Here is an 8,022-nt window from a genome sequence, read left to right as displayed (position 1 = left end):
CATGAGGAATGTTGACACAAAATGGAGGAAGCTGACCAGAAAATTGTCAATCAAATATTTGGACTGCAGGAGGGGTGCAAACCAGGAAACAGCGGTTAAGAAAAAGGTTAAAGAAACAGAGAGGGGTCTGTGGAAAACAGGGATGCAGACGAAATCAGCACTGGGAACATACAGAACTTTCAAGCAAGAAATTGTGAAAGAAAATATCTATGATAATTCTAGGAGAAGCTCTTTGTTGTTTGAAACCAGGACGGGAGTATTGCGGACTAAGATTTACAGAGTCAAGTACCAAGGTATAGACACGTTGTGCGGTGCGTGTGGAGAAGAGGGAACGACTGAACACCTCATGTACTTTTCTGTAAAGGGCTTAACCCTACAGTACAAAGCAACGGGGCTGATTTTTTCAAAGCATTGGGGTTTAGGGACAGTGAAGGCAAAATAGACTTTAAGCGAGTAGAAATAACCAAACGGAGGTTATCTTATTGGTGGCTAAAATCAAGGCAGCGGGGAAATTTCATGGAGGAAGGAAAAATGTGAAATTTCGCCCACCACAAAGTACAAAATATGTTAATAGTCATGGCTAGGTGGCGTATGCCACTGCCCGATTTAAAGGGTTCAGCCTCATCCATTCATCCATCCGGTGGGCTTTCTCCGCTGCGGAAGCCGCGCCAAGGTGGCGGGCGTCTGCTACGAGCCTGATATTTTGGTTGCTATATATTAGCCAACATCGCGATAATTTGGGATATATTAAGTACCACGTCACCGCAAGGTAATACCGCAGTGACTCACCGCACAGAGAACGCGCTTGCCGGCTGTGAATACGGGTATTTTGACTATATCCTTCTAGCTCGCTTGGTCCGCGCGCTTACGCGGCTGTTTGAGCAACGCATTCCACGCGCTTACGTCATTTAGTTATGTGTGGAATGAGCCACATGAACATGCTGCAGAAGAAAATAAGCTGGAAATCGCGATGGTAACCAGGAGAACGTGGCAGATATGGCTAGCTCATGTTAACGCTTTTACAGCCTATCGTTCAGACTTAGATATTGACTCCAACCAAATAAGGAAATTTACTAGCCCGACGTTTCGGAACCAATTCGGCTCCTTCTTCAGGGGGTATTCTTCGGAGGTGGCGGTGTGCCGCAGTTAAAAGGACCATCGCAAGAAAGGAGAGGAGGGGGGGGGGGGGGGGGGCGGCACACCGCCACCTCCGAAGAATACCCCCTGAAGAAGGAGCCGAATTGGTTCCGAAACGTCGGGCTAGTAAATTTCCTTATTTGGTTGGAGTCAATCTCTAAGTCTTAATCAATTTTCCCAACCAGACAGGTAATTCTGTCGAAATGTTTAGCTTCAAGCCTATCGTTCCCTTTCTTTTATTTCATGCATTTGATTTGTTTTACAAGACTGCCTCCCGCGCTCTGCTGTTTCTTTATTAAGGCGAAATCCTTAACAGGCTTTTGGGAAGCGGAATGTGTCCGTCGGTGGGGCCGCGGTACCAAAAATAAGTATACAAACCGCTTAACTCTCGCGTCTCGTTCACTTGGTATATAATTAAGTAAAGCGTGAAAAGGCACAAATGTGCGATGACTGATGGGTCATGGCATTAGTAACTTGACATACTTGCATTCACGTCGCGATTTGCGACAACAATATCACGTGTGGTGCAAACCCGCATTTTTCGGCCAGAAATCCCTCTGATGGTGTGGATGTGACCATAAGAATTAACGTGTTGCATGAATGCCAATCTCGATCTCAACGTGTCGAATTTGCCCATATATCATGAAGAACTGAGAGCACAGGTAAAGGGTAATAATAGTAATGATAATTTCTGGGGTTTTACATCCACAAATCACAATATGGCTATGAGAGACGCCGTACGTATATATATATATATATATATATATATATATATATATATATATATATATATTGGAGGGCTCCGGTAATTTCGACCGCCTGGGGTTAATTCTTTAACGTGCACCTAATTCTTTAACGTGCACCTAATGTACACGGGTGTTTTATGCATTTCGCCTAGCTCCATCGAAATGTAAGCCGCCGTGGCCGGGAATCGAACCCGCGTCCTCGAGCTTAGCAGTCCAATTGCAACCTACCAAAGCCACTAAGGTATACCACGGCGTGTAGGTAAAGGGTACGCGAGAAATATACGGCGGCAAAAAACAAGACAAACCAAAATAAAATGAAACGCTAACAGTGCAACATTGTGTACGTACGCCTCATTTTATAATTTCAAATTGCAAGAGCGCAAACACTAAGCGAATTTTAAGATGAAAGTACCTTGGGAATATTTATTGTGAATGCTCGCTGGTTCGTACACAGCAAATATACTTACTGATAAATAATTACGTACTTGTAGTTACGTAATATGAAAGAGGCAACTAATCGCCAGAACATAGACTTTTCACTGATTGAAGGTAACTATTTTAGGGATATGTAGAATCAATGGCGATATTTGTAGTGCATCAAAGATTGTAATTTTCAAGACGATTTTCCACTCAATATGATGCAAGCACAAACATCATCACGCGCCATGAATGCTAGTTAGTTTATACGTAAAAAATCACACGTTAATCAATAACTATATGACATCATGAGAAGTTACATGGTGGTATAATTTCAGAGAAGATTCACTGATTGTTAAAACAAGGCTATTGCAGCAACAACTTTTGCAGAAGAAATGAGTCAATATATATATATATATATATATATATATAGGCCAGTAGTAGCTATCTATTCATTTCAATGTAGAAAAATATATGCTCGCTGCCCTCATTATCATTAAAAATCATGACTGCCGATTTTTCTTTACTAAACTTCCAACCTAAACTATCTCCCTCTTTACCACAGATGTCCATTAATTTTTGCAAGTCTTCCTTGCTGTCAGCCATAAGTACAATGTCATCCGCGTACATCTGTCCTAGTAATTACTGTTTAATCCATTCTCCTTGCTTGAAAAAGGAAAGGTTGAAGCCAAGTCCGCTCCTCTCTAATTTTTTTCTCTAATCCTTGTAAATACAGCATGAACAACAGAGGTGACAGAGGGCACCCAGCCCTACCTAAGAGCCCCTGCTGTATCTCTATAGGCCCAGGTACCTTGTTTTCCCATTTTCTAAGCACCTTGTTACTTTTATAGATATCTTTTAAAAGATTACTTACTCCATCTTCCACATCTAGAGTGCCCAGTATGTCCCACAAATCCTTTTGGATTACACTGTCATAGGCTCCCTTGATATCCAGAAATGCGAGCCATAGGGGCCTGTGTTCCTTTTCTGCTATTTCAATACACTGTGTCAATGAGAATAAGGTCCGGTACACCAGCGCCGCGGCGCGGGAGTTCACAAGAAAAGGTCCTCGCTCCCAACGTTTACTCGCTCCTGCCATGCATTCGCGCGGCGCTTTGGACACTATTCTTAGTCACTCTTAAGAGTGTACTAGAATACGGTCGAGTGGGACGAGCGGCTGGGGCGGCGCATGCTTTGCAGTGGGCACGGCCGGACTCGACTCCACCGAGGAGAGTCGAGTCCGGCCGTGCAGTGGGGCGCCCGATGTGGAAAAATACTGTGGCGGCGCTGCGATCGAAGTGGATTGGGCCACATCAAGGTCGCGCCGTTGGAAACTGCTGGCGATACAGCTCGGCAGGTTCATTAGTACTACTTAGCGCGCTGATATTTGCGTTCATACCGCTCAAATGGTGTTCACAATTGCATATGACATGTATTTATGCCTTAAGAATGTCTTGCTTTCTCTTATTTATTTTATTTTATTTTTTAATGCCGCTCGGTGATGCACGTGCATTGCGGCCGCAGTGTCGGCTTTCATTCTACGTTGTTATTGTACGGTTCCCTTTAGAGAAGAAATATTTTTCTCGTTCTTCAAACAGCATGTATCTCTCGTGTGTATTGTTGCGCATATAGTTTTCCATCAGTAGGTCTTGCGAAACGCAGACGGAGAAATACATGTAACCTTCCTGCTTGCCGCTTCAAACAAGTAAAGCGTATCTGCCCCATCCGGCGCCTTGTACTGAGATTTACGGGAAGCATTGTTATAGATAAAAAAAAAAAAAGAGTAAACTGCAGCGCAACATTACATTGAAGTTTCCGCCTTCCTCGCCTAACAGAATGCAGAGTAATTGGTACGGGGTAACCTCGCGCCGAAAACAGTTTTATTTAGTCATTCTATATATGCTCATCTTTGGGCGTATAAGCCGTACGTAGAAATTTTTTCCCTGTCAATACTTAAAAAAAAAAAAGATGGAAAGAAAGCTGGCGCGGTAGCCTAATTAGTGGCTATATAGTGGATACGGCGTTGGGCTGCTAAACTCCATGGAACTCGCGGGTTCAATCCAGGTCGCGGAATTCGACGGGAGCGAAATGGAAAAACACTCGTGTACTTCTATTTATAGGTGCGCGTTAAAGAAACCCAGGTAGTGAAAACTAAACCTGATAACGATATCGTGGTTTTGCCACGTAGACCCAATAATTTATTTAAATTAAAAAAGAGAGAGAAAAGCATATGGCTGCGTTCTTCGGCTTTTTTTCTAGGGGTGTAAACAAAATAGTTGTAAATTATTCTCGAGTCTGATTTCCAAGAAAAACATGTTACGCTTATCCTATATTTCATACATAAATGTAATGCTGTTCCCAAATGTATGACCGCTCAACTCAACAGCGTGTATATTATAAACGGCTGCTTTCATGTTATCCGGTGCACTACCATAACGACCATAATGAAACAATTAAAGGAACGGCATACCTCACATACACGTAGAGATATGTGCAGATCTGTTGCGTTCGTTGAAGATAAGTGTGGAACCACGTGGGGCACTCAGTTTTAATGGGTTGCAAACATGGGTTGCCTGAATCAACTGGACTGGATAAACTTTATTTAGGCCCTGCAGGACACGCTTAGGGAGTCAGCAGATTTACAGGCTGCCCCCATACGGGGGCGTTTATATTGAATGACAGCTAGGAACTTGTTAACCAGGACTTATTAACACCCGTGCGTTAATTCTATCAGGAACTGCGCAACAGCCACGACTCCCTGGCAGCACAATCATTCGGAATAACAGTCCTCACTTGCATCAGTCACTCATCTTTGAGACTTCAATGGTGCTGTTATGCGTTAGATTCGAACGGAAACGACTATTCGGCGTCGTACAGTATATCAATAACACTTGCGTAAATATATATATATATATATATATATATATATATATATATATATATATATATATTGCTGCTACACGCGTGTGGTATTTGGTTGTTTGAACGAGGCGCGCGGGCGCCTAGACGAAGAAGACGAACTGCTCTGGGCTCTCGAGCTATCGGCTGATCTGGCCAGCGCTGCAGCTATCTTTCGTAAATATACTTGTAAATAGTCTCCTGTACTTAATTCTTCGTTCGCGAAACATTTTTGGTGGAGCGTGCCGTTCCCCGTCCTCACCACGGAGCTCCGCAGCGGCCGCACCGTCCAGCTTTCCGCCATGGCTCCCGGTGACGACAACTCGTCTGCTGCTACTACTGCAACTCCAACCACAACGTACGTCACGGTTGCCACTCCCCGCGATCCTGGCTTATTCTCCGGCCAAGATAATGTTGACGTTGATGACTGGCTACGCATGTATGAGCTTGTTAGCCGCAACAACCACTGGGACCCTACCATAATGCTAGCTAATGTCCTCTTCTACTTGGGCGGAACACCTCGTGTCTGGTTCCGGACACACGAGGAGGAGATCTCTAGCTGGGACGCTTTGAGGAGATCTCTAGCTGGGACGCTTTCAAGGAGAAGCTCCGCGACCTCTTTGGCAATCCGACCGGTCGGCAGCAGGCTGCAAGAAAAGAGCTTGCTACACGAGTACAGTCTTCCACTGAATCGTATCTCTCGTACATACAAGATGTGCTAGCTCTTTGCCGGAAAGTCGACGAGAACATGGTCGAAGTTCACAAGGTTGGCCACGTCCTCAAGGGGATCGCGGACGACGCGTTCAACTTGTTAATCTTCAACAATGTGTCTACCATCGACGTCATTGTCAAGGAATGCCGCCGCTTTGAGCTCGCCAAAAGCCGCCGCGTCATTCCACAGTTCTCCCGGCTCCATAACACGGCTGCGACGTCGTCCTGCGTCGCCCTTACCGCTTCACCCCCCTCCAATGAGACCGTCACGCGTATTTTTCGCCGCGAGCTCGAGGCTGCCCGTCCTGCCACGTTCCTTCCGCGCTCACTTGACCCCACCATTGACCAACCAGCCCCAGCGATCTCCCTCATTCAGGAGGTTGTGCGGCAAGAGTTTGCCAACCTCGGTTTTCCTGCTGCCTGCTCCATCTCCCGAGCTGACGCCCGACTGGTGCCGACAGCTTCGCCTCGCAGCGATCTGTATTCCCGTCCCAGATACCGCAACCCTACAGAGTGGAGAACTCCGGACGACAAGCCCATTTGCTTTCGTTGCCACCGCATTGGCCACGTCGCTCGCCACTGCCGCACCTCCTGGACATCGCCGTATTCGAGCTACTTTTCCCCGTCTCCTCGCCCATATGCCGACTCTCGCCCCTACTCGCCTCGCCGTATGCCTTCTAGCTCTCACGTATCCGTCGATGACAGTCGTCCCACTCGCTCGCCGTCACCTCAGCGCCGTCGGTCCCCGTCGCCCCAGCCACGCCGCTATTCGTCGCCGACCAATTATGGACCCTCCCGGACGGAAAACTAGGCCATGCAGCTCTTGGAGGTAGTGCGCTGCATCACGTTCGTCCTGTCCAAATCCTCCGTTGACGCTCCTCACGAACACGAACCTAATTGAAGTAGATGTAGATGGTGTCCCGTTGACGGCATTGATTGATACTGGAGCCCAAGTGTCCATAATGAGCGCTAACCTATGTCGTCGCCTCAAAAAATTTCTTACGCCTGCCGTCACTCGATCCGTACGCTTCGCCAATGGCGCCACTGTTGCCGTCTGTGGTATGTGCACTGCTCGCGTAGGAATTGCTGGCCGCCAAGTTCCCGTCCTGTTCTCCGTGCTGACCAGTTGCCCTCATGACCTCATCTTCGGGCTCGACTTTCTGACGACGCATTCTGCCCTCATCGACTGTTCCACCGGTACGCTGTGCCTCGAGCTTCCTCTTGTTTCCGACGTTCGCCCCGAACAACCGCACACCCTATGCACTACAGCGTTTGTTCGGTTACCTCCAAAAGCCCTAACCTTCGTCGAATTGGCCTCAACGGCAACCGTGCCTGATGGCGACTATGTCGTCGCCCCTATTCGTGATGTCCTCCTGGCGCGCGACATCTCTGTGCCACAGTCCGTCGTTACCCTTGCCGCTAATCGGATGTGTCTCCCCGTTGTCAATTTTGGCTTGACGAAGCAAGTGTTACCTGAAGGCATAGCGGTGGCCACGCTCCGGTCAGTGACAGACGACCACGTCACTGCTTTTGCAGCCGACGCGTCTCCAGATCCTCCTGATAACCCACAGGATGCCTTGAACCTCGACGGCCCATTACGTCCCATGGTCGCTCCGGACCTCGCCCCTGGCCAAGCAGCCGCCCTATATCGCCTTTTGCTTTCCTATCGCGACATATTTGACACTGACAATCGCCCACTTGGTCAGACGTCTCTTGTTAAGCATCGGATAAACACTGGTGACGCTGTTCCCATTCATCGCCGACCGTATCGCGTGTCCACGGCAGAGCGGCAAGTTATTCAGCAGGAAGTCAACAAGATGCTCGCCAAAGGCATTGTTGAGCCCTCGTCGAGCCCTTGGGCGTCGCCGGTGGTGCTCGTCAAAAAGAAAGATGGCACGTGGCGTTTCTGTGTTGATTACCGCCACCTAAACCGAATCACTAAAAAGGACGTTTACCCGTTACCACGAATTGACGACGCTCTTGATTGTCTTCACGGTGCCAAATACTTTTCGTCCATTGACCTTCGATCTGGTTATTGGCAGATTTCCGTCGATGACCAAGACCAAGAAAAGACCGCTTTCGTCACTCCAGATGGCCTCTACCAATTTAAGGT

Source organism: Dermacentor silvarum, chromosome 1 (genome assembly GCF_013339745.2).
Source record: "Dermacentor silvarum isolate Dsil-2018 chromosome 1, BIME_Dsil_1.4, whole genome shotgun sequence".
In the NCBI taxonomy this organism is placed as follows: Eukaryota; Metazoa; Arthropoda; class Arachnida; order Ixodida; family Ixodidae; genus Dermacentor; species Dermacentor silvarum.
This window is presented reverse-complemented; position numbering follows the sequence as displayed.